This window comes from Neophocaena asiaeorientalis, unplaced genomic scaffold (assembly GCF_003031525.2).
Source record: "Neophocaena asiaeorientalis asiaeorientalis breed wild unplaced genomic scaffold, Neophocaena_asiaeorientalis_V1.1 scaffold649, whole genome shotgun sequence".
Taxonomy (NCBI): Eukaryota; Metazoa; Chordata; class Mammalia; order Artiodactyla; family Phocoenidae; genus Neophocaena; species Neophocaena asiaeorientalis.
This window is the reverse complement of record NW_020173202.1, coordinates 2,602,302-2,629,861: the sequence shown is the minus strand read 5'-3', so window position 1 is coordinate 2,629,861 and position 27,560 is coordinate 2,602,302.

Here is a 27,560-nt window from a genome sequence, read left to right as displayed (position 1 = left end):
AAGGACAACGGGTGATTTTATTTGTTTATTCGAACTTTCATCCAGACATTTACGAGGTTAACACCACATCTCAGAAAACACACAAGCGTGTTAGGGAAACGCCTGGGTTGTGCCAGTGAGAGTCTGCTGGGCAGTGGGCATGGGGACGTGGCCCCAGCAGGTGGCCTGGGTGGCCCGATGGAGAAGAAGCACAAAGGGGGGTCCACAGGTGCCCCATGTCCATCCGCGTGGTCTGTGCTACTCCTGGGCCTGGGAGCCTCCCCAGGGGAAACAGCAGAGGTCCAGAGAGGAGGGGCTGCTGGGCCACAGCTGTCTTCCAGGCCCCAGGCTGGGTGTGGGAAAAGGAGAGGGACCTGCCTCCGTGCCCCAGGCCTCCTGCAGACGGGGTCTCTCCCCATCCCACGCGGAAACAATGTCTTTTCAGGAGCAGACTGTATGCTGATGTAGCAAGGAGCTTCCTTCCCACTGGGCCGTAACCCGCCGTCACAGCCCCGTCTGCGGGCCCAAGCCCCGCTGCTCACCTCGGGCTCCAGCTCTGGACCCGAGGCTGCTGGCTGACCGCCCTGCCACCCAGGGGAGAAATGGCTATCCCTTTCCGTTCTTGTCCGCCTTCAGGTCGTGACCCCAGTGGGCCTGCGCTGTGGGAGCCAGAATCTGGGTTCCCGTGGGATGTGACAGCCACTGTCCAGCGCTGCAACCTTGGCCTGTGGCCTGACTGGAAGGCTGGGTTTGGCCTGCTCCCGGCCGTTGGTCACCACACAGCCTGTCCCAGTCGTTTGACACCGATTCAGCACAGGCTGGTCCCCAAAGCAAACATGCGAAATAGTTTTATGAACAGATGACACAATCTTGGAGTGGCCAAACATTTGGGATAAAGATTTACATACAGGACTACTTTTAGGTGAATTGTTTCTCCTGCTCGTCATACTGATTTCCCGGTGGAAAGAAAAATACTTCTAAACAGGGAAAACGTTTTCAAAAGAGCAACTCTGAATTTTCCCCTCAAGACTAAAATGCCATGTGCTCCTCGCTCCATGCGGCAGCCTCTCTGCAGGAGGACTTCTTGGGCCTGTAAGCTTCATGGTTCTGGGAACTTCCCACCTCAGGCACAGGGTTGGTCCCCCTCCCCTGGGCTACAGCTGGTTGGATGAACCATGACCTTCTGACCTAAGTGGGCCCATCAGATCACACGTCCTGTAAACCAGGAACTGATACTCAGGACTGACGAGGAACCTTGGAGCAGTGGTGGCTGCCAACTCCCACATGGGCAAGAGAAGCAAATGACGGAGTCTGCCTGTGCAGGGAACAGAGGAGTGGTCCATGCAGGGAACAGAGTGATCTGTGCACATGGCCCAGCTCCACTCCTCCTTTGATATCAGGCATCACCTCATATTCTTATAATAAAGGCCCCCTTTTTTTATGCCAGGACAAGTGGGTTGCTACTTCTTACAACCAATGCCCCTACCTGCTGTGACCTTTACACTTTTTGGTAAATATGGGATGTTAGAAATTCACAGGCACGTTCCTGTGGACTGGGTTTGGGCTCACAGTTGATAAAATCTGGACTCCCTCCAGCACTCTCACACTCTGAGCACCCCCCTTTCATTCTTGGGGGGGGATGAGGTGATGCATGGTGGGAGGGTCTCCGAGCCTCACGTGGGACCCCAGGAGGGCCCAGGCTTCCATTGCACTTGGGGGAGAGGTGGGGTAGTCATCACTCTGCCTCTCTGTCTTTCTCTCAAAAATTAAAAAATGTAAAATGGGACTGTCTGTCTCTTTGCGTTTTGGAAGCTCTTAGACGCATGAAGGAAAGACTCCATGAGGCTTTGGTTGAGAAGAATGTGCTCACCTCATGTCCCGTGTCCCACAGCCGTGATTCACACCAGGGACCACCCTATTCTCAGTTGCCAGTGTGTCAGTGGCGTCCTGGCTGAAATTTCCCTCAGGGCGATTTAGGGCTGTAAGAGGCCTTGGTGACTGTATGCATTGGCTTCTGCGTTTTAGGTGAGGAAGCCAAGGCTTTGAAAGAGAAGTTAATTCCCTAAGTTACAGAACTAATTAAAAGCAGATTCTGGGGCTAAAACTCAAATTTCCCGACTTCCAGTCCAAACTCTTCATGGTCTTAACTATTTTAAATTACTTTTTAATCATATATCTCAACCTTCACCAGAAGGCCTCTTTCCAACTCATCCTGAATCATTGCTTTGAGTTGCATGCTTAACTGAATTGTCTGTATCTTTAGGACAGCTTAGAATCAAAAGCCCTTTCTGGCAGAATAAATCCAGTTTTCAGAAGTTTCTCTCCAACTCAGCCATAGGCAATTTCTTCCTCCTAGACCGTAGGAAATAATTTTAAATTTCCTGTTCCTTTTGTGTTTTCTTTTCTCCTCTCTGATCCAAAGAAAACCATAAAAGATATTACAGCTAATCATGACTAGAAGCATTTCTACATTAGCAACATGAATCTTTGGGTTTGTCTAATCAGAAGAAATTGTCTTAATATTTACCTTTTATGTATGTATTTATCTATTGTTTGTTTGGCAAAGCCTGTGCTTGAACAACATTGATAAAGTGCTGAGTTTGGGCTTGGAGTGTTTGCCCAAATATGCCACGTGTTGCAAATGCTTTCAATACCCAAAATCTTGGGCGAGTTTCCACAAACTGCTCAGCTGCAGCCGTAGGCTAACGTGAGAACAGCTAGTTGGTAGTCCATCCGCACTGTGTTTCTTCCGTACTTGAGAGATGTCTGCTCACCATCAGAAACCAGGACGACTCCCGAGAGCAGGTCACTTGATGCTGCGTGTCGGCACTGCTTTCTGGGTACAGGAGGCTCTTCCTACCACCTGCCCTTGCCTTCCTCCCTTTCTTCCTGGAGACAGTTACCCGAGGAAACACCAAGTCATCGAGCGTGTGTGCATCTGTGAACATGTGCATGTGTGTAAGAGTGTGTGTGAGCACATGAACATGTGTGCCCCTGTGTGTGCATGTGTGAACGTGTGTGTGCCCGTGTGAGCCTGCATATGTGTTTGAGTGTTTTGGATGCTCTGGTGTGATAATTGACTTATAGATCAATAGGAAAGGATACATAATCTTAAAATTGCCCTAAACAGACGTAAGAACATAATTTATAATAATGGCAGCATCATGCTCTAGTGTGGGAAAGGGTGAATGTTGTAAAAGCTGGGGTTTGGGAAAGTCAAGTTTTGTTTGTATCAGGTTGGAATATTATCTCTATTATATACCAAAATAATCTCCAGATATGTTGAGTTGTATGTAAAAGTTTGAATTTGGAAGGAACTTAGCAGTTTATAACTTAGAGGTGATTAGTTGTAAATGCACATCATCTCACATCTCATTCTCTTGCAAAAATACACCAAACTAAGACAAGATAATTCTGTTGAAAAAGCCACAAGGATGAGATATAGAGGAGTGGAATAAAATAGCAATAAAGTTTTGGAAGATGGAGAGAAGTTGGATTATTATTTTTTTTTTTTGCGGTATGCGGGCCTCTCACTGTTGTGGTCTCTTCTGTTGCGGAGCACAGGCTCCAGACGCACAGGCTCAGTGGCCATGGCTCACAGGCTCAGCCACTCTGCGGCATGTGGGATCTTCCCGGACCGGGGCACAAACCCGTGTCTCCTGCATCGGCAGGCGGACTCTCAACCACTGCGCCACCAGGGAAGCCCGAAGTTGGATTATTGCTAACTGATTTAGCAGATACAAAAGAACCCCGAGGCAGCAGTGGGAGAAGCTGAGACCAACCTGAGTTATGGGACGGAATCCTCAAAACCCTCAGGCAGGGCAGCATCAAACACCTCTGGAATCAGGGACTAAGGGTGGAGCTAGAAACAAAGCAAGATGGGGAAGATGGTTTGAAAAGAAATTCAAAGGGTGCTCTACATCCCTCTCTCCAGTCTGTGTATTTGGGCATCTGCCCCAACCTTCCCTTGGCAGAAACCTGCGATGTTTAAGGGATTCCAGGTTCTACTGAGGGCCTGATTGCTGTTCTGTAAACATAACTCAGTTCTCACTTGCATATTGAGGGTTGTGGGCAGGGATTCCTCCTCCCCCAGCCTCCCTAGGTTGGCAGCCAGTATGTACAAGCAGGAAATTAGAAGACTTCCTACCCACCAGCCTCTACAGAACTGGAATAATAGATATCAGGTGCTTCCTGACAAGTGGCTCAACCAGATAACCCACAATAAATTCAGACATAACAACTGCCAGTTGTTCCCTCTGAGCTTCCAACCAGCTTTTCCATCCCCTGGTCCTCATCATGAACAGACAACAGGATGGAATGGCACTGAGGGGAAGCCTTAGCATGAGAGACAAGACCTAAAAGCACAGGTAGAGAAACACAACCTGGAAGGAGCAGGAATTATGCTGATAGAAGAAAAGGAAACTTGTCATTAACATCCTCAGAGAGAAAAGAAAACATTGAACCAAGAACAGGGTATTATAGAAAAGGAACATTCAGAAAAAAGAACAACTCAGGAAAAAAATGCTCTTTATTGCTAGTAGAAATTAAAAACTCACTAGAAGATTTGAAAGATTAAAAAAATCACAAAAGATAGAATATATAAAAGAAAATATTAGAATATTACAAGTTCAGCCCGGAAGATTCAACATCCAAACCAAAGGAGTTATAGAAAGGGAAAATAAGGAAAACAAACAAACAAAAAATAACAAAATAATTTTCCAGGCCAGTGAGATGTGAGTTGCCGGATGTCAAGATTTCACCAAGGGCCCAACACAATGGATGGAAACAGAACCACACTGATGCACGTACAGTGAAACTTCAGAACACCTGGGAACAAGAGGAAGACACTGGATCACGAAGAAAAAACAGGCAGGCACAAAGGTTTTGGGCTTCACAAAAGAAACACCTGGGAGTAAGAAGAAAATGAGAAAACGGCTTCATGATTCTGAAGGAAATTAATTTCTAACATGAAATTCCACACCCAATAAAGTTATCCATCAAATGTCAGGATAGAAGAAAAACATTTTAAGACATGCAAGTCTTAAAAACTTAGTTGCCCAGGCACCATTTCTCAAGAAGCTAGTGGATATTATGCTCCAGTAAAATGAATGGATAAACAAAAAATATGCAAGGGAAAGAAAATGGGATACACTGCATGGGGGAGGTGTGCAGCGGACCCCAGATGACAGCTGAGCACCCACTCTATATCCCTGCAGCCCTGATTCTACCCTTTCCACCCCTCTGACAGTGCACTGGGCTAGAACTTTGTCTGGTTTGCTTGACTGGGAGATGAGGGCTCTGCTCTTCCCCACATACCACACTCTGGATCGGCAGATGACACTTGCTCACCCTAAAAGGTAATCTGCTTCGACCTGCAGCTTGAGGAAGGTCAGCTTGAGCAGAGGACACAGCTCGGCCCACGTTCTGCCTGGTCATAAAACAGCCTAGGAAGGGTTAGGCATCCTTGTCTTGTTCCTGAATTTAGCAGAAAGTCTTTCAGCTTTTCACCATTGAGTATGATGTTGTCTGTGGGTTTGTTGATGCTAATATATGTTCCCTCTGTACCCACTTTGATGAGAGTTTTAAATCATGAATGGATGTTGGATTTTTGTCAGATGCTTTTTCTGAGACTATTGAGATGATCATGTGATTTTTAGCCTTTCTTTTGTTAATGTGGTGTATCGTATTGATTGATTTGTGAATATTGAGCCATCTTTGAATCCCTGGAATAAATCCCACTTGATCAGGTTGCATGATTCTTTTTATATATTGTTGAATTCAGTTTGCTAATATTTTGTTGATGATTTTTGCATGTATATTCCTCAGAGATATTGGCCTGTAATTTAATTTTTTTTGGAGTGTCTTTGTTTTGTTTTGGTATCAGGGTAATGGTGGACTCATAGAATGAATTTGGGAGTGTTCCATCCTCTTCAATGTTTTGGAGTAGTTTGAGGATAAGTATTAGCTCTTCGTTATACATTTGGTAGAGTTCCCCTGTGAAGCTGTCTGGTTCTGGACTTTTGTTTGCAGGTTTGTTTTTTTTTTCTATTATAACAAATTCATTTCACTACTAGTGTTTCATCTGTTCAGATGGTCAGTTTCTTCCTGATTTAGTTTTGGAAGGTTATATGATTCTAGAAATTTGTCCATTTCTTCTAGGCTGTTCAATTTGTTGGCAGATAACTGTTTGTAGAATTCTCTTACGATTTTTCTGCCTTTGTGATATTGGTTTTTATTTCACCTCTTTTGTTTCTTATTTTGTTTATTTAGGTTCTCTCTTTTCTTCTTCATGAGCCTGGCTACAGGTTTATGAATTTTATTTATCTTTTCAAGAAAACAGCTCTTGGTTTCATCGACCCTTTCTATTTTTTTGTCTCTATTTTATCTATTTCCTCTCTGATCTTTATTGTTTCCTTCCTTCTGCTGATTTTGGGGTTTGTTTGCTCTTCTTTTTCTTGGAAGTCCTAGCCACAGTAATCAGACAAGAAAAGGAATTAGAAGGCATCCAGATTGGAAGGAAAGAAATAAAACTGTCACTATTTGCAGATGACATGATAACTATATACAGAAAACCCTAAAGTCTTCACCAGAAAACTATTAGAACTAATAAAAGAATTCAGTAAAGTTGCAGGATACAAGATTAATACATAGCAATCTGTTGCTTTCCTATGCACTAACAATAAACTATCAGAAAGAGAAAGGAAGGAAACAATCCCCTTTAAAATTGCATCACACAGGAGGCAACCCAAAACTGGAGCCCAGTTGGCTCTTTCGTGGGGCTAATGGCAGACTCTGGGAGGGCTCACGCAAAAGAGTACTTCCCAGAACTTCTGCTGCCAGTGTCCTTGTCCTCACAGCCACCCCCGCCTCTGCAGGAGACCCTCCAACACTAGCAGGATACCAAGGTGCCCTCAGTGTGATGTTCTACTGGATAATACCTCAGTGATCTGGAAGTGTCAATGAAGTTTGAGGAATCAGGACGCCTAACCATGCAGAACCTAGGATTGTGAAGATGTGAGTTCCTCCTCATTGGAAGTGATAATTATATCTTTGGACCAGTCTCTCCCATCAGGAAACTTGCACAAGCCTCTTAGATAGCCTAATCCACCAGAGGGCAGACAGCAGAAGCAAGAAGAACTACAGTCCTGCAACCTGTGGAACAAAAACCACATTCACAGAAAGGTAGACAAGATGAAAAAGCAGAGGGCTATGTATCAGATGAAGGAACAAGATAAAACCCCAGAAAAACAACTAAATGAAGTGGAGATAGGCAACCTTCCAGAAAAAGAATTCAGAATAATGATAGTGAAGATGATACAGGACCTTGGAAAAAGAATAGAGGCAAAGATCAAGAAGATGCAAGAAATATTTAACAAAGACTTAGAAGAATTAAGGAACAAACAAACAGAGATGAACAATACAATAACTGAAATGAAAACTACTCTAGAAGGAATCAATAGCAGAATAACTGAGACAAAAGAATGGATAAGTGACCTGGAAGACAGAATGGTGGAATTCACTGCCACAGAACAGAATAAAGAAAAAAGAATGAAAAGAAATGAAGACAGCCTAAGAGACCTCTGGGACAACATTAAACGCAACAACATTCGCATTAGAGGGGTCCCAGAAGGAGAAGAGAGAGAGAAAGGACCAGAGAAAATATTTGAAGGGATTGTAGTTGAAAAATTCCCTAATATGGGAAAGGAAATAGCCACCCAAGTCCAGGAAGCACAGTGAGTCCCATAGAGGATAAACACAAGGAGAAACATGCTGAGACATATAGTAATCAAATTGGCAAAAATTAAAAACGAAGGAAAATTATTGAAAGCAGCAAGGGAAAAATGACAAATAACATACAAGGGAACTCCCCTAAGGTTAACAGCTGATTTCTCAGCAGAAAGTCTACAAGCCAGAAAGGCTTGATGGCATGATATACTTAAAGTGATGGAAGGGAAGAAACTACATCCAAGATTACTCTACCCGGGAAAGATCTCATTCATTATAAACAAGATAAAAAGACAACCCTCAGAATGGGAGAAAATATTTGCAAATGAATCAACGGACAAAGGATTAATCTCCAAAATATATAAATAGCTCATGCAGCTCAATAGTAAAAGAACAAACAACCCAATCCAAAAGTGGGCAGAAAACCTAAATAGACATTTCTCCAAAGAAGACATACAGATGGCCAAGAAGCACATGATAATCTGCTCAAGATCACTAATCATTAGAGAAATGCAAATCATAACTGCAATGAGGTATCACCTCACAGCAGTTAGAGTGGGCATCATGAGAAAATCTACAAACAACAAATGCTGGAGAGGGTGTGGAGGAAAGGGAGCCCTCTTGCACTCTTGGTGGGAATGTAAATTGATACAGCCACTATGGAGAACAGTATGGAGGCTCCTTAAAAAGCGAAAAATAGAATTACCATATGATCCAGCAATCCCACTACTGGGCATATACCCAGAGAAAACCATAATTCAAAAAGACACATGCACCCGAATGTTCATTGCAGCACTATTTACAATAGCCAGGTCATGGAGGCAACCTAAATGCCCATCGACAGACGAATGGATAAAGAAGGTGTGGTACATATATACAATGGAATATTACTCAGCCATATAAAGGAACGAAATTGGGTCATTTGTTGAGATGTGGATGGATCTAGAGACTGTCATACAGAGTGAAGTAAGAGAGAGAAAAACAAATATCGTATATTAACGCATGTATGTGGAACGTAGAAAAATGGTACAGATGAACTGGTTTGCAGGGCAGAAGTTGAGACACAGATGTAGAGAACAAACGTATGGACATCAGGGAAAGCCGCGGGGGGTTGGGGATGATGGTGTGATGGATTCGGCTGTTGGGATTGACATGTATACACTGATGTGTATAAAATTGATGATTAATAAGAACCTGCTGTATAAAAAAATAAAATTCAAAAAAATTGCATCACACAGAATAAAACACCGAGGAATAACCTTAACCAATGGCATGAAATACCTATACTCTGAAATCTGTAAATCACTGATGAAGGGATTTGAAAATAACATAATGAAATGGAAAGATATCCCATGTTCTTGGATTGAAAGAAATAATATTGTTAAACTGTCCATACTACTCAAAGCAATCTACAGATTTAATGCAATCCCTATCAAAATACCCTTGGCATTTTTCACAGAACTAGAACAAATAATTCTAAAACTTACATGCAACCACAAAAGGCCCTGAATTATGAAAGCAGTCTTGAAAAAACAAAGAACAAAACTGGAGGCATCACAGCAAATTAGTGCCTAAGGACTGTGGTAGATTACATTAATGATCTCACTATTTTACTCATCCATGCCACTACAATCTATTATTTGACTTTGCAGTTTGTCCCATTTAAAATGTTGAATATATTTTTCCACATCTTGACCTTGACTTTTGCAAATGACTGACTTTAGCCTATTGAATGTTAGTAAGTTGATCAATGGCTAGAAAAGCACATGTGCAGTTGGGATTTCTATCCTGTGCTACAGCAAAATCCATGAGAAGAATATCCCTGTGCTAGCCTACTAGTCCCCAAAGATAGATGAAGGGCATGTGGAGTACAGCTGAGTTTAGCCAAAACCCCCATAGGGAAATGCCCAGAATTGCTTGTATGCTCAATAAAATTGCATTAAATAATTTCTTTGTAAAGACAATTGATAACTTTGTATGTACAGATTTTCTGATTAAAGAGGTGTTAAAAGCATACACTATTTTTATTTCCTCTGCTATTTATCATAAAAGAAGATGAAATAAAACAAAATTTAAAGGCCATTACATAGCATTCAGAAAGAAATTTTAAATAAAACTCAATGACAGTTGCATTGAGTACAGTTCTAAAATGAATAGGAGCATATTGGTAACCAAGATGGAAACTCTGGTGGTCATTCTTTGGGAGGAGGAGTGGAAAGGAAGAGGAAGGGGGTGATTAGAGAGGTCAGGGAAGAGATACTCTCAGAAAGATGAAAGAGATCTAGTCACAACATCTACTCATATTTCCTTTCTCTGTCAGTCTTCTCCTACATTCAAAATCCTGCATTTTCTTCCAAAACTTCTGTATCTGACTTTACTAGCCAAGATTTAACCTAGAACAAAGGGTCACCAAAGAAGCTTTAGGGCTTAGCAGAAGGGAGAGCTGATTAAGGAGCCTAAAGAGTTTGAATTTGTGATGATTCTTGCTGAATTTATGAATGTATTTTTTCATAGAAATAAACTCATTCTCGTTATTTAGGTTTTAAAGCACTCAGTGCATAACTATGGCTCAAGGTCATTATTGAAAAAAAGAGCCTTTGGTGGGCAAAACAAGAAAATGTTAATATTGTGTATGAGAGTGCTAATAAGGTAATGTGTTCATATGTTATAACTTTCACAAAACTGAGTTGCTTTAGAATCTCACTTATTCTTAATTGAGGCCTGCCTGTGTATATTAAAATAACAATTTTAAAAATTCCATCTTGCATAATGGGTTAAATGCATACAATTTCCAAGTTTAAACAAGTTCTGTGCATCAAATGAAAATAAATATTTTTAAAGATTTTTTCTATTATTTAAAAAAAAAACAAAACTGGAGGCATCATTTTCCCTGACTTCAGACTGTACTACAAAGCTACAGTAATCAAAACACTAAGGTACTGGCCCTAAAATAGACACATAGATCAATGTAGAGAGTCCAGAAGAGAGAGCCCAGAAATAAATCCATGCATTTATGGTCAGTTAATCTACAACAAAGCAGGCAAGAATATACAATGGAGGAAAGACAGTCTCTTCAATAAGTGGTTTTGGGAAAACTTGACAGCTACATGTAAAAGAATGAAATTAGAACATTCTCTAACACCATATACAAAAGTAAACTCAAAATGGATTAAAGACCTAAATGTAAGACCTGAAACCATAAAAATCCTAGAAGAAAACATAGGCAGAACACTCACTGAATAAATTGTAGCAATATTTTTTTGGATATGTCTCTTAAGGCAAAGGAAACAAAAGCAAAAATATACAAGTGGGACCTAATTAAACTTAAGAGTTTTTGCACAGCAAAGGGAACTATTGACAAAAAAACAAGGACAACCTACTGAATGGGAGAAAATATTTGCAAATGATATGACTGATAAGAGGTTAATATCCAAAATATATAAACACCTCATATAACTCAACATCAAAAAAAAGAAACAATCTGATTTAAGTTGGGCAGAAGACCTGAACAGACATTGTTCCAAAGAAGACATACAGATAGCCAACAGGCAAATGAAAAGATGCTCAACATCACTAATCATCAGAGAAATGCAGATCAAAACCACAATGAGATACCACCTCACACCTGTCAGAATGGCCATCATTAAAAAGACCACAAATAGGGCTTCCCTGGTGGCGCAGTGGTTGAGAGTCCACCTGCCGATGCAGGGGACACGAGTTCGTGGCCTGGTCTGGGAAGATCCCACATGCTGCAGAGCGGCTGGGCCCGTGAGCCATGGCTGCTGAGCCTGCACGTCCGGAGCCTGTGCTCTGCAACGGGAGAGGCCACAACAGTGAGAGGCCCGTGTACCGCAAAAAAAAAAAAGACCACAAATAACAAATGTTGGTGAGGGTGTGGAGAAAAGGCAACCCTCATAAACTGTTAGTGGGAATGTAAATTTGTGCAGCCACTGTGGAAAATAGTATGGAGTTTTCTCAAAAAACTAAAACTAGAACCACCATATGATACAGCAATTCCACTCCTGGTTATGTATCCAAAAGAAACGAAAACACTAATTTGAAAAGGTATATGCACCCTAATGTTCATAGCAGCGTTATTTGCAATTGCCAAGACATGGAAGCAACCTAAATGTCCATCGGCAGATGAATAGATAAAGAAGATGTGGTACATATATGCAATGGAATATTACTCAGCCATAAAAAAGAACAAAATTCTTCCATTTGCAACATGGATAGACCTAGAGGATATTTTGCTTAGTGAAATAAATCTGAGAAAGACAAATACTGTATAATATCACTTATATGTGGAATCTAAAAAATAAAGCAAAAAATGTATATAACAAAACAGAAATAGACTCACAGATGTAGAGAACAAACTAGTAGTTACCAATGGGGAGAGGGGAAAGCTGGGAGGATGGGATTGAGAGGTGCAAACCACTAGATATAAAATAGATAAGCAACGAGGATATATTGTACAGCACAGGGAAATATAGCCATTATTTAGTGATAACTTTAAGTGGAGTATAATCTATAAAAGTGTTGAATCACTGTGTTGTACGCCTGAAACTTATACAATATTGTAAATTAACTATACTTCAATTAAGAAAAAAGGAAAAAGTAAAACAGCCTAGCAAACACTGCAGAGCCCAGAGGCCTTGCTTACTGCTCTCCTCATGGGGCCCTTGTGCATCTCAGGAAAGCTGAGGTCACCATAACCCAGAGACTTGATCTTTCCTGGGAGCTTTCAGTGGGGTAGTGGGGAGGTGATGTCACCCCTCTGCACACACCAGTGGGTACTGGCTGCTGAGTTTCCTGTGGCTAAGCTGGGCACGCTCACACATACGTGTATATGTATAGAGGATATACATACAGGCACACACCCACATACATTTTGGGATACCTACACAAGCACATGCATATACACACACTGTGTATGTATCCATCTACATGTGTACAAATAGATGGATACAACCATCCAGCCATCCATACTTACATATGTAACTGGTATGTTTACATGGAAGAGTTACCATTTAGACATGGACCCAGATATTGACCACACCTGGGTACAAGGTAGAAGATTTGTCTGCAGAAGGACTTTTTTCCTGTCAATTTCAGTAAATTTAAATTTATAATTGATTACAAAATAATACTGGAAAACCCTCCTTTAAAAATTAGAACCTTAAATATAAGTTCCAATAACAGATTTTCCTTCACTCCCTCCCCTCAAATCTGGTGTTTTTTTCAGTTTGTTTCAAAGCATAAATAGATAGATCATCTCTCTCTGTCTCTGTCTATCTATCTATCTATCTATCTATCTATCTATCTATCTGGGTCTTACTGTTTTTGATCCAAAATGCAGCAAGTCCCCTCCATACGAATGAGTTCCATTCTGAGAGCATGTTCATAAGTCCAGTTCACTTGTAAATCCAACAAAGTTAGCCTAGGTACCCAACTAGCACAATTGTCTACATAGTACTGTAATGTAATAGGTTTACAAAACTTTTCACACAAATAAAACATAATAAAACAAACACAAAAAATAAAACATTTTTAATCTTACAGCTCAGTACCTTGAAAAGTACAGCAGTGCAGTACACAACTGGCATCCAGGGGCTGGCATCGAGGGAACAGGCAAGAGGAGTTACTGACTGGAGGAGGGAGAGGAGGTGGGAGATGGCAGAGCTGCAGGATCGTCAGCAATAGGAGACAGAGGGCAAGCTGCAATTTCACTCACGCCTGACGCTGATGGCACAGGTTCTGGTTCCTTGCTGGAACCAGATGCATACGCGCATCTTTGAAAGTTCCCAACTTGAAGGTTGTATGTCGGGGACTGATTGTAAAATGTGAGTATGAAGTAAGACACTGACTTGTTTTACAACAAGTTTCACTCAAAATCCAGCATAATAATTTATTTCTCAGACAGGGATAGACTCCCACACTGAGTGCAGTGACAGCCAATTCTCACCAGAATATTCTGTACTATAGTTAAAATTCTGTATTGTGGTTAAAACGTAACAATGGTGTTATTATTTTAATAGTTATACCTAGAATGCAGCCTTATCATCTTTCTGATCATCATAAGTATGTAATAAACTAAATATAAAAATAGAAAATCCTTGTTGACTATTGAGTGTGTTATCTCTGAAGTTACTTAATTGTAAAAGAAAATGTGAAAGAAAAGGATGAAGTTTGACAAAAAGTATTGTTGGAAATTCTTAGCCATCCATGGAATTTTGATCACTACAGGATGACAGGACAGCAATGCTGTTCAGGTTTGTGTGAGAATAGCTCTGATTAGTCTGGTTGAGATGGGTGGGCTGAGAGAATCTTTTGGATTCAGAAAACATTTCTAATTAAACACAAACCATTTGAAAAGTAATTTCAGTAGTCTTGCCAGGCATTTTTTTGCTTAGTTTTAGAAGCATGGTAATTCTAAGGAAAATTTGATCCATATGTTTGGATAACTTAAATTTGTGGCATTGGATGACTATTTTAAACATTATTTAATGTGTAAGAGGCTTTATTCCCTAAACCGAGAAGCCACACTGTTCCATCCACACATCTGCCAAATGAATCTGAATTTCCCAGATTCCGGTTTTCGTTGGCCTTAGGAGGCTTTCAACGTGGCTTCGGAGGGAGAACCACTTCCAGCCTGGTTGGCTCCTTCCGTTGCATCTACACAGCGAGCCCTGCGTGGACAGGGGTCCCTGCCCAGTGGGTTTAAGGTGAGGTGTTTCCAAGGCCATCCTGCCTCTGCTTGGCTGGAGCTCCTTTCCAGCCCCTGTGTCATCCTGCTTGTGGTCACCTTTGGTCAATAAAAGAGTTCAGATTGAAGGTCCAGGTTCAAAGCTATTCTAATATCACTCTTCTCCGGCTGGGCTCAAGGGACCCCACTGTTGGGCCAGAGCCAGCTGACAGAGCCTGGGTGTGAGCACTTGGCTGGGAGGAGAGAGCTGGCTCAGCCTCACTTATGGGGAGTGGCTGTAACCCTCTCCAGGACAGTCCTGCTTCTTGGGCCAGCGTCCAGGCCTCTCACCGGGCACAGCCAAGGTGGCGGCTCCCTGCGGTGGGCCCTGCCAGCCCCTCCACCATGCAGCTCCATGGCACCAGGTCCCTCTTTGCTCTGGCTGCTCGCTCACCCTCTGGTTCTCACTGTCAGCAGACGTCCTACATCTTTGTGCTGAGGCCTCTCACCTGGCAGTCGGCCTCTGGGTGCTGCTTGCAAAGTGTTCCGGGCTGTGACCTTGCCCATGAACAGGGGCCAACATCACCTGATTTTCCCCAGGAAAGGAGACAGTTCAGACTGCTGTCCTTCCCCTGCATCGCAGCTCAGAAGAACTGGGTGTGTGAGGCCAGCCTCACTCCACATGGCGCACCAAGGCTCTGACCCCACTTCTGGGCCTCGGCTGCATGCCCAGCAGCCTTGGGGGTCCAGGCTTATTTCTACTGGGTCCTACCAGCCTGTAAACACAGCAGCAGTGTGAGGTCCTTCTGGACACACTTGCATTTTCATTATCGTGGTTTATCGAGTGGTCCTCATAAAAATGCTCATCTCTACTTCTTGCAACATAGGCAGCTGTTGTGTGAATGCTGTTTGTGTTGTCCTTTTCCCTGAGATGAAGAAGGCATTTCCTGGTCTCACTGACAGAGGGCACGAAACAGGCATTTTCCAGGCACCCTGTCATCACTCCCCTAAAAAAATCTAAGATTGCAAATGGTGAAAGTGGGGAGATGGGCCACAGCACAGCAAGGGAAAGTGCGCTGAAAGCTCTGTTTTGTCCTGAGTGATAGTCTCTCTTGTTTTGTTTTCTGTGATGTCTCTTTTCCATTGTGGTCCTGAAGCGAATCTATGCAGGACAGTTGTGGTTATTTTTTGTTTTTGTTTTGTTTTTCTAGAAGCTTTCTTCTATTTTAGAAGAAAATCCAGTCCACTTTGATTCTCAAGAAAGATTTGGGAGAACGTATTTTACTCATCAACAAGTAGATGGTGTTTACATTGCAGGCTGGATGAGACCCCTGGGCAGGTTCAGAGGGACACGGGCGCAGGCAATGACGGAACTGAAAGTCCTTGAAAAAGGAAAATTAGCCTTTAGAATAACTGGGGAAACAAATGAAAACAACACTAACCAGATAAGTAGAAGGAAAGCCACACAGATAAGCAGAAGGAAAGTAGAAGGTCGAGCCCAAATGCCAAGGGGCAGGGGGTCCCGAAAAACAAAGAGGTCAGCAGTGGGATGCATCCCACTGACATGGGCACTGGGGATTTAGAAATACGGAGAAAAATGGATGTTGACAGGAGCTACCTCCAGGTAGTTGTGGGGAGAAGTGGGGTTGAGGCCTGAGGAGTAATCAGGGGGCAGGGGGCACAGCTAGGTGAGCAGGTACCCACGTCGCAGATGGGAACTCGGTTGGGAGGAGGTGAGGGGGCTGCAGCACGCAAAGCAGAGCGGGCTGAAAACCGTAGACCTGCAGGGCAGAGAGCAGCCTGCTGCCGTGAGCGGAGGGGGGGGGCAGGCCTGGAAGGTGCGAACGAGGCCACGAGACTCAGTGAGCAGCTGAGGCCTGGTGTTCATGATGTCCGCCGTGCTGTGCGTTTTCCCCAGAAGTGCCGGTTTGCTCAGATGCAGGCAAAAAAGAAAGTGAATAGTTGGGTTCACCTAGGGGTGGATTTTCTCCAAGTGGGTGAGATGAAAGGTAGGGGAAACCTTATTTAGGGCATTGGAAGGAGGGATAGGACCTCGATTTTAAGCTGGGTGATAACTGGCAAGAACCCAGCACGGGTGTGATGGTGAATTTTAGGGCCCACTTGGCTGGGCCATGGTGTCTGGCGTGCGGTCAAGCCCCCATCTAGGGGTAGCTGTGAAGGTATTGTTATATGACATTGGCATTTAAATCAGCCCACTTTGAGTCAAGCAGATGACCCTGCACAAGGTGGGTGGGCCTCTCCAAGAAGCTGAAGACACTAAGCAAAAAGTCTGAGATCCACCAAAGAAGGAGGGATCCTGCCTCCAGATGGTAAAGGGAAACCTTGCCTGAGTTTCCAGGACTCAAGACTTGAGCATCCATACCTCTCTGGCTCTCTAGTCCACAGGTCTTCCCCGTAGATGTCAGACCTGCCAGCCCTCACCGTCTTGTGAGCCAATTCCTTAAAGTAAATCTCTCTGGATAGACAGATAGATGATAGATGGATAGATGATAGATAGATAGATGGATAGATAGATGATAGATGAATAGACAGATAGATAATAGGTGGATAGACAGGTAGATGATAGATGACAGATGATAGATAGATGATAGATAGGTAGATAGATTGACAGATAGATGACAGATGATAGATCAATCCTCTGTTCGTTCTGCTTCTCTGGAGAGCCCGCACTATACAGCTTGTCCATGGTGAGAATTCTTAGGAGCCAATGAAACCGGAGCTGTCACACGGTCCGGGAGGAAGGAGGGAAGTTGGGACCAGTTAGCCAACACTCTTCAGCTCGTGACCACACAGGTGGAACTTTGGGTGACCCCAGGGACCGTGCCTGTCTCGAAGAGGAGAGGCTGAGGGCTGCTGGGGGCTGGCAGGCCAGCTCGGCTGAGGCGACCGGGCTTGGGGCGCCTGTCCCTGTGACACTGACTTATCCAGGAAGGTGGCAGAGGTTGCGGCTGAGAGGGAGACGGTGAGCAGACAGCAGTGACTCTGATGAGCAGGTGAGGAGAGCCAGGAGGCTCAGGCGCAGCAGCCAAGGCTCCCACGGGGACCGTCGTCTTGTTGGCACAGGGAGGCCAGACGGGAAGAGGGAAGTGAGGCATCTTTGACAGAAGAGCGGCACAGGGACTCACGATCAGGCCAGTGACGTGTGCAGGTTAGTGAAGCACAGTCAGGAAGCGTGTGAATCACCTGCGGACACAGACTCGGGCACGTGCCACATCATGGGGTTCAGTCAAGTTACTGCCGCGAGAATGAGTGACAGAGTCAGCAGAGTTAAAACCAGGTTTGTTGAACGGAAAAAAGAGAAGAAAGTCCTAATCGTAAAAAGTGGGGACATCGGTGAGAAGTGACAGCAGGAAAGAGGGAGGTTAAGAACATCTTACAATTATATCTTTGTTGTAATCTAACATGATATGAAAAAAATAATCTTTTTTTTTTAATTTAAAAGGTGGGGAATGCATTGATAGTATGCGTTTTTAATATTTAAAAAGATGTTTTAATGTCATAGTGAGACTTCCTTTTCTGAAGTGTTTTTCTAATAAATGCTATTAGTGAAAAATAAGAAAAAAGAAAAAAAGCAGTTTTGATTCGAAGTGTCTTGCATCTCCCCAAAGACAATATTAAAATGCCCTAAGATCTCTTCATACATCTATCTTTGCTTTTTGGTGAGGAAGGATCTGACAACAGGGACAGTTTGATTTTGATTTAATGAAAAGAACAATCACTCGCTCTCTCTGCCCTGGAATGTGGGCTGTGATTAGAGCAGAAACTTTTTAGTAACATTAACTGTCTGTTCAGATTTTCCTCACCAGAAATCCAAGTCACTCCTTTTACAACAAAACAATCATAGTAGAATGCATTCTCCGGGATTTGGAGAGAAAAGAAAGTCCAGAGGCAGAATTTGGTATAAATCCTGAAACCGGGCTGATCACCATGACTCGTCCACATCGGAATGTCACGGCCTGGGCTGGCCGAGCTTCCTTGGCGGGAGGCGTGGTTGTTTATGCCAGGCTGGAGAAGTCACTTGAACTCATGTCCTTCGATTGAACATCTTTTTATAAGACCTGTGTAAATCATTTCCTTAAAATTGGCATCCTGGGCATGGAGACAGTCCATTTTCCCGGGAATTTTTATGTGCAGGGTACTTCTCTTTCTTAGCTGAGAGAGAGTCTGCTTTTAATTCCCTTGGTCAGCTTCCCCTGTGCAAACTCTGTGTCCCCCTAAGCACTCTGGTTTTTAAGAGTGTTTAGGAGTGCGGCTATCTTTTAGACCAATATTTCCTCCTGTGATTAATTAATCGGAAGAGTGAGAAAGTAAATAGTAAAGTGAAAAGAAGACGCCTTACTCATTTTGTCTCCCAGCGCTTCCTCCCATCTTTGTCAGGTCAAATTTAACCACCTTCTTCTAGAAATTCTTCTTGCATATATCTTCATGGTCTTCAGGAGGCAAATATTTCTTAGGAGGACACAAAAATACTAAAAATAATTAAAAATATAAAAATAATTTAAAAACTGGACATCATCAAAATTAGGGACGTCTATTCATCAGGTGACAGCATTAAGAAAGTGAAAACACGGGAGCCCTTCATTTGTATCCACAGTGAAGACCCCCTACAACTCAATGAGCAAAAACCAAGCCAATTTAAAATCTGAGAGTTGATTGCAGAGGAATTTCACAGAAGAGGATCCCCAAAGCCTCTGAGCAGGAGGAGGTGGTCAAGATCACTAGTTATGGAGAAAATGTGAATTACGCCCACAACGAGGGAGAGCTCACACTCACCAGAGTGTCTGAGACCCAGGAGACTGAAAATTCTGCTTCCTGGCAGGGGTGTGGCAGCACCTCCCACCCTTCACTGTGGCAATAGAAAGTGGTTCAGCCTTCACTGGGAACATCCTTCAGCCATAATTACTAAATTTACAATATGCCCATCCTATGATCCCACAATTGCCTTCCTAACTATGACTATGAGAAACGAGTAAACGGGTCCACAAAAGACACGCACGAGAATGTTCATAGCAGCTTTCTTCATAACAGACTCAGACTGGTGACAACCCGATGCCCGTAACTGACGGGAGGGATGGATATGTGGTGCGTAGTCAGGCAGAGAAAAGTGCAGTGTGGTAACCACAGCCAGGGGGTGACCCCCACCGGTCGATACCATGTTGTGTGGAAGCAGCAGGTTCATTCACGGACAGAGTGTGTGATCCCTCCTCTGGGAGGCCTGTGTCAGAGGCCAGGAGCCAGACGGCGCCGAGCCCCAGAGGGAAGACCCATGTGCAGTACGTGAGGCCAAGTGTGACCAAGGGCACACAGGCGTCCTGGGACTCAGTGGTAGTAGCTGAGTGAATAAATAAACAAAGGGTTTTTGTGTGCATACAACACGTCAGGCGGTGAAACTCTAAGCCAGCGGTCCCCAACATTTTTGGCACCAGGGACCGGTTTCATGGGAGACAATTTTTCCATGGACGGGGTTGCGGGGGATGGCTCAGGCGGTGATACGAGTGATGGGGAGCCATGGGGAGCGGCGGATGGAGCTTAGCTCTCTCATCAGCTGCTCACCTCCTGCTGTGCGGCCCGGGGGTTGGGGTCCCCTGCTCTAAGCGCTTCCTAGGGGTTGATTCATTTAATCCACACAAAAACCATGGTTAGTCATTACACCACTCTGTGCTTGTTTCCTCACCTGTTAGAGGGGTCACGGCGTATCTGCCATGGGGCTACTATCGTGGTCTTTCACGTTTCCTCTTTTGTCAATATCCTGCTCACGTTTTTATTTACCCTCCATTTTTCTATCGGAGTGTTCACTTTTCTTTTATATTTGTAAAAGCTCTTTGCACATGACGGGTGCTGGTCCTCTGTCTTGTCAGTGTTTTGTGTCCATTCGTTAACACGTGTGAGCCTGGACGATGCTTTGCAGTGTCTTTGAAACTGCTTTGGCCAAGCTCACCGGGTCTCCTAATTGCCGAATCCAGTGGATCCTTCAGACTCTAACTTACTCCCTGTGACTTTGGCCCCGTTACTTCTCCGTCTGCCTTTAAATATTTTCCTGCCTTGTCTGACAGTACAGGACTCTCAGTCCCCCTGCCGCCTTCTTGTTTCTCACTCTCTTTTACGGACTCTTTTTCCTCAAATCGAGCATCCTTCCTAGGTTTTTCAAAATTCCCAAGAATGACATTCCATGGTGCAAGGGCATGGAGGACACAAGTCACAGATCCCAGGGATGGTGGCCTGGACATCTGAGGGAGACGGGGTTAGTGTCCAGGAAAGGAGGGAGCATCAACGGCTGTCTCTAACCCACACCCTGTCGACAGCGAGGCACCCCAGGGCCAGACCTCATGGAGCGGGAGGGGAGGTTGCAGCTCCGGCTTTCCCAGAGGCCATGGTGGGTGCACAGACCAGGCTGTGCCACTGACTGCCCTTGAGTGTGGCCAGGCCTCTCAGGACTCTCCCGGGGTCTCATAGATCATCACCTGGGGAACTGAGGAGTAGTGGCCTTCCTCCCCTTCAGGACACAGCAGGTCCCTGCGTCCCGATTCTGGACCTTCAAACCCCATGGACCTAAGGCACTGCCGTCGGCCTCCTCCTGCTGGTTGGGCTGTGCTGTGGGTGCAGGATTCCAGCTGGGCCTCCTGACTGCATCCTCTGCTCTGCCCTGGCACAGTGGTGGGGGGAGTCCTCACAGACTGAGGGGCTTGGGGCACAGATTCTCATTAGACTCCTCATCCCCTGAGACCCAGCTCCAAAGGGCATCAGGGCTCCATCCCACACCCGCCCTCAACACTCGTGTGTGGAGACCTGCAGTGTCCAGGTGCTGAGGTCCAGGGGGCTCCTGGGAATGAAGGGTTCTTCAGGGCATCTGTCCCTGTGTCTGCTCCCCCATGATGGGCACAGACCCGTCCCCACACTTGCCTTCTCTGGGCAGCTGGGTCACAGGGCTGGTCTTGGCCATGGCCTCGTCTCCTCTGGGGCTCCAGCGCCTCCAGCGCAGTGACCCTGGCCCTTGCTCTGCCTGGTGTACTTGATGTATCCTGTCTGCTGGCAGACACCAACCCCTCCGGTCTCCTGCCCGAGACCTTCCCCAGGAACCCGGCTCCCTCTTTGTGCCTCCTGTTGACGAGAACTGGTTGAACCGTCTGTGTCCCTCTCTCTTTCCTGTCTCAGCAGGTGTTCCACGTGGGTCTTCCCTGCTTTGCTACTGGCCCCCCAGCCAAGCAAGCAAATGGAGCGCCTGCCCTAGTCCTGAACCCAGGCCACCCACTAGAGCAGAAATAGAGAGGGGGAGGGTCCCAGGGAGGGGGAGGGTCCCAGAGAGGGGAAGGGTCCCAGCCGCGGGGCAGAGAAGCCCGGGCTCCGGGCGGCAGGGGCTCTGGGAGGACCTGGCGTGGCATCCTGTCCCGGCTGCAACATGTCATCCAGTTAGCTGAGAGGGGCCGGTTGTCCCCAGAGCATGGTCCCCGGGCTGGCGGCATCAGCATCTCCAGGGCTTGTCAGAGACACGCCCCGCACTGCGTTAGAAAGTGGGGGCTGGTCTGTTGAAGGAGACCCTGGGGCCTCGCATCTGCTCAAGGCTGAGAACCACGGGGGGAGGCGACTCTCCCAGGTGTCGGGGTCGAGAGGAACCTGCAGGTCCCTTTTCTGCCGAGAAGTGACCAGAGGGGAGGAGTGTCCTCCCCTGAGATTTGAGACTTGAAGTTGTGAGCCGATAACGTAATTCCTCATGAGTTACCTGTGGTCACTCATGAAGCAGGAAGAGCCGAACAGCTCAAGCCTGAATCGCAGCATCACACGTCCTGCCGCCCTGCGTCCGGGGGAGCCTGTGAGGCGCCCCGCGAGGGCTCGGGCTCTGCACACCTCAGCTCCCTCCATGCCTCCCCCGCCTCTGCGTATGGGCTTACCGGTTCCCTCACACTGTGAAGTTGAGTCCTAGTATTTCTAAATAACTGGGATTTCTTGGTAACTCGAATTTCTAGTTTCAAGTTCTGTCTAGGGAGATGTAATATCCAGAACACTTCCCTTAAGGCTGCTAAAAAGTAGTTAATTAAAAAACGTAAGTGTTTTGTTAGCCTTTGTGGCATTTACATTCTGTAAGACTGATAGTGTTTCCCACCGACACTGTAGTTTATTCAGAGCAAAGGTGGGATTTGGATCCAGTTCTGGGAGAACAAGAAGCAGGGTCGAGCGTCACTGCTCTGCACCAGTGTTGGCTGGATTTGGGTGTGTCTGGAATGGTCTGTGTTGGAGAAGTCATTGTGAGATGCCCTGTCTCTTAGGGAGAGACTGAGGACAGTGCTTTCTGGTGATAACAGAGTGTGGGGGTGTCTGGGGTGCTTCCTGCTGAAAGATCCTGACACAGGGTAGCATCCCGCACACAGATGTGTCACGGGCTTGGGGGGTGACAGTGAATGGGGTGGAGATGGGGTTCCCTCCACCTGCCAGGTTCAAGTCCAAGGCCATGCCTTCTCCAAGCCCTTCCCCTCTTCCTGGCATGAGCCCCTCCGTCCCTCCTACCCTCGGCTTCCCTGGCTCGTTTCTGAGACCCTCATTTTAGCACCCGAGGCTGGTTTGTTTTCTAGTTCTCTGGGTGGGAAGGTGGTTGTCCCCTGGGCTGGGTTGTGGGAACCTTCAGAGCCCAGTTTTTCCCTCTGCACGTCCCTGGCTTCTAACTTCATCAAGCATATAACAAAAGCTCCCTAAATTCTACTAAAGCGATGGGATTTCCCAGAGATGAAGGTGGCTGGTGAGTAGGGGGTTGATCTTATTATAAATAATCAATGGGCATGTTTGACCCCTTGGTACCTTAGATAGATTCTAAGATGTTGCATCTAATGCTTAGCATTGCGAAATCTCAGAAAATTGTACATTGTGTCAGCATAGTTTTAAAGAGCTTTTATCTTAATTGTTGAAAAGCAGGGTACTCCTCCCAAATTCTGGCCTGGTGGCTGGCGCTCTGTCTGCTCTGACCCCGGCTTCCTTATTCTATCTCCACACCAGCCGTTTGCTCAAGGGACGCTAGACTGTTCTCCATCTCTGGAAGCCTTTCAGAATTGTCCTCTTACCGTGCCCTTGCTCTTTCTGTCCCCTTTTCCTGGTTTGCCCCTTGTGTTTGCTTTGTTTTTTTTCAGTTTTCAAGGCCCAGCTCAAAGCCAGTGTTTTCCTCATGGCTTTGGGCAGGAGTGAGTGCTCTTCCCTGGACCCATTCACTCGTCCTCTGTTGCTTGTGCCTGCATCTTGGCACCATTCATGTGCTCTGCTGGCCTGTGTCTCCCGTTAGATGTTTCTCATTCTTGGAAGAGAAAACCAGGCGTCAGGACGGCATCCTGACGAAGAGAAGCATCAGATTCCCCGTGGAGACGAAAAGGAACTGGCAGTGTTGACCTCGCTAGAACAAGCAACAACACCACCAGACGATGCAGGAAAGTTTAAAGCGGGGATGATGGGTAAGCGACAAGTAAGAAGGCGAGAGGATGAGGATGTCTAGGTTTAGCTGCACTTTCCGCAGACCATCGCGGTGTGAGGAACAGTTCCTTGTGTTTCAACAGCACCTCTGAGTTTTCAAAGTATTTCATGTTAGCTGTCAGATTTCACCCTCAAATACAAGGACAGGCACACGGAGGCCTCCCTGTGATGGATGAGGACGCCCGGGTGGAGAAGTGTGAGATGCTGTCCATGGTCATGTGGCTGGTCGCTGACAGTCTTGGGGCAGAAGTGGACTTTGTGGTGGCCTGTCAGGGGCTGCAAACTGGGGCCCTCAAACCACAGACACTTATTCCTCAGGGTTCTGGAGGTGGAAGTCCCAGACCCAGGCGGGGGCAGGGCTGGCTCCTCTGGAGGACTCTCCTGGGCTCGCAGACGGCCACCCTCTCTGGCATCCTCATGCAGTCTGTGTGCACAGGCTGCCCTGGTGCCTCTTGGTGTCCAACTTCCTCTTCTTATAAGGATGCCAGTAGGATTGGATTAGAGCCACCCTGATGACCTCATTTCAGCCGAATCTTTAAAGTCTGCTCTCCAAACACGGTCAACCTGGGTGCTGGGCTCGGGGCGTGGACTCGTGAGCTTGAGGGGCACACAACCCGGCACCAGGCAGCCCTCCCAACCCCATTCGGCGGGGTTCCCACAGCTCTTCCCTGCACCAGGATGTCCCCCGTGTGGGCTTTCTCATCAACCTTGCTTCAACTGAGCACTTACTGAGTTTCTGTGGGACCGGGACTGTGGCCTCAACACCGAGCCGCACAGCGGCTCCCAGTCCCAGGGGTTAGGGTTACAGGGAGGTCATCAGGGGCTTGTGGTTTATATGGTGACCAGGTTACACTCTGCGCCGTGGGGCCCTAGCGCTCTTCTCCCCAGCGCTGCAGCCCCGGGCGGACGCCTGCTGAGTGAAGCAAGTCTCTCCCAATCTCCCCTCCACCCCGTCCGTCTCACCCCTCTCACACACGCACACACCCCTCAGGCTCTGTGAGGTCCTGCCCGCCTGCACTAAGTTCATCTGGGGTGGGCAGCCGCATCTCCGTAATCAAGGACCAGAAAGGGTGATGTGGCACAGCCGCAGGGGCCGACCCTCCCTGGAGGCGTGCTCTGCGCGTGGCTCCGGGGACGGGCTCGTGCTGTCACTTCTGCGAGTCACTGCGGCCTCCCCAAGCCAGAGCACCCTTCTCACCTGAGAGAACGGGGGACCTGGAGCCCGTCTGCGTTCACGTTTCTTTATTCCTCTCGATCCGTGGGAAGGCAGCCCTCCACGGGCTGGAGCGAGTGGGGTGTGTCTGCCGCTGCGTGGATAAGCGCAGTTTACAGTAGGGGGACCTGTCTCAGGACGCAGGCCGTGACGATGCTGGGCAATTGTGTGGCTTTTTCAGAAAAGATTTCCCCGGGGGTCTATTTCCTCGAAGCAAACCAACGAACGACCTCCATCTTTGGAGTGAGGAAACTCCATCTTACTAACTACGGAAGTCCACGCAGGCAGTTAGATGGGGTGAGGACATCGGTGCTGTCCTGTGGGGCGTGAGAGACAGGGTGTGACACGGCCTGGCTCCCACATGGCCCGGTGTGCTGTCACGTGCTGTGACACTTACGGTACCTGCTACTTCAGACCACTGGATTCAACATTCGTTCCTGCCCTTCAGAAGGCTGGATTTCCAGAAGGCATTTTTTGAATTCTCATAACGATGTGTTAGGTACAGAATGTGTGGTGCACGAGGGAAAGGCATCTGCTCCGGGGAAATCCATTCTGACGTGACTTGTGCCCTCTCCCACACCGCACCTGCAATTCCTCCTTGGCCCCCTTCCTAGTGATTACTAGGTTCCCTAGTAGGTAAAAATAGCAAAAAGAACTTAGCACTTTCAAAACCCTATAAAGAAACCAACACAGAGGCGAGAGGGCAAGATGCCCAAGACACAGAGTGGGCTTTTGTGTTACCCTCTTTGAATTCCAGGTCAGAACTTTGCCCAAGCTCCATGGAAAGATTAATAATGTGGCATCCATCAAAGACAATTTTCCTACAGTAAAGGGATTTTCATTTTAAAAGTATCCTTTCATTTTAAAAGGATCCATTTCCACTGAAGCTAGCATTTACTGGCATTTAAGTTTTCCTCCTTACAGCTGTGGAACCTGGGAACATTTGGCCACGTTGTATTTATTTAAGCAGTTTGAAATGTGCCCACATAGCCGAGATCTCCTGAAGGAATATTATCTTTTTGTGATTTTGAATCTAGGGTGATTTGGCTGTAAGATGCTCAGATTTCCACAACGGGCCTAATTGATTCCATCCTTTGTGCTGTCACAGTTCTTATTGGTTGCCAGTAACATGTAACCCTGATTACGTTTATCGTTGTGAAAGACTATTTCTTACATCGTGCATCAGTAAACTTAGCCTTGCTCAGCCAGTCCTTGAAAAACTGCCTTCAACTTCTACAGCCTAATCAGCCCTCTTATTTCCTTCCACTGGGTGCACAGAACTATGCATTTGTCCAAAAATTTAGTTTTTACAGACTGCAATGACTCAAGGGTTAACATTTGCTTACCCAACTGACAGCCATTTTATTTCACTTTGGGGAGTATAAGGTCAGTCTTCAGATTCCCCCTCAAAGAACTGAATAATCTGGTCTGTGGTTTACTTTTAATAAATCAGGTCTGGGGACTCACTGCTCCTCCACGGAGGGACTGGGTAACATGTGGTGGGTATATAATACTGCCAGTTGCTCCGGCAGTAATGGCAATATGAATAAATTTGCCCTATTACTTTATAACCAATTATTGAGATTTCATTTAATATTTGAAAATCCATCATTTGTAATCATGGCATTCTACATTTTCAAGTGTATTAATGATGAGAAATATTTTTTCCATAATCATCACATATATGGGAGGGGAGCTGGGGGAGAATGGATACATGTATATGTGTGGCCGAGTCACTTTGCTGAGCGCTTGAGACTGTCACAACACTGTTAATTGGCTCTACTCCAGCATAAAATGAAAAGTTAAAAAAAACTGCTCATCATGTATAACATTCTAACAGCTTAAACTTTTCTTTTACTTTTTGTTTTCGCTGTAGTTTTGCCTTGTATTTGGTTGAGGAAATCATCTGAAATGCAGGTGCTGTGCTAACCTCTTCATCCCGTCCCCTGACTCTATCAGAACCAAACAGTGTCCAGGTACGAGCTAGTTCTTCTGACCCCTTTTCACCCATCTCTCCCATCTGCACCACCTGCCTCTGATAACCACCAGTCTATTCTCTGCATCTGTATCTGTGAGCCTTTTTTTTTAGATTCCACAGGTAAGTGAAATCCTATAGTATTTGTCTTTCTCTGTCTGACATACTTCACTTAGTACGATCATCTCCAGGTCCATCCATGTTGTTACGAATGGCAAGATTTCCCTCTTTTTTATGGCTGAGTAATATTCCTTTGTGTGTGTGCGTATATATATATATATATATATGCACACACACATATATATATACATATATATACTCATATATATATGTGTATGAAATTACTATATATATATATATATATATATATACGCACACACACAAACATTTATCCTTGTGTCCATCAACGGACACATAAGTTGTTTCCATTACTTGGCTATCGTAAATAATGCCGCAATAAACATGGGGGTGCAAATATCTGTACAATATATGTTTTTCTTTTCTTTGGTTGAATA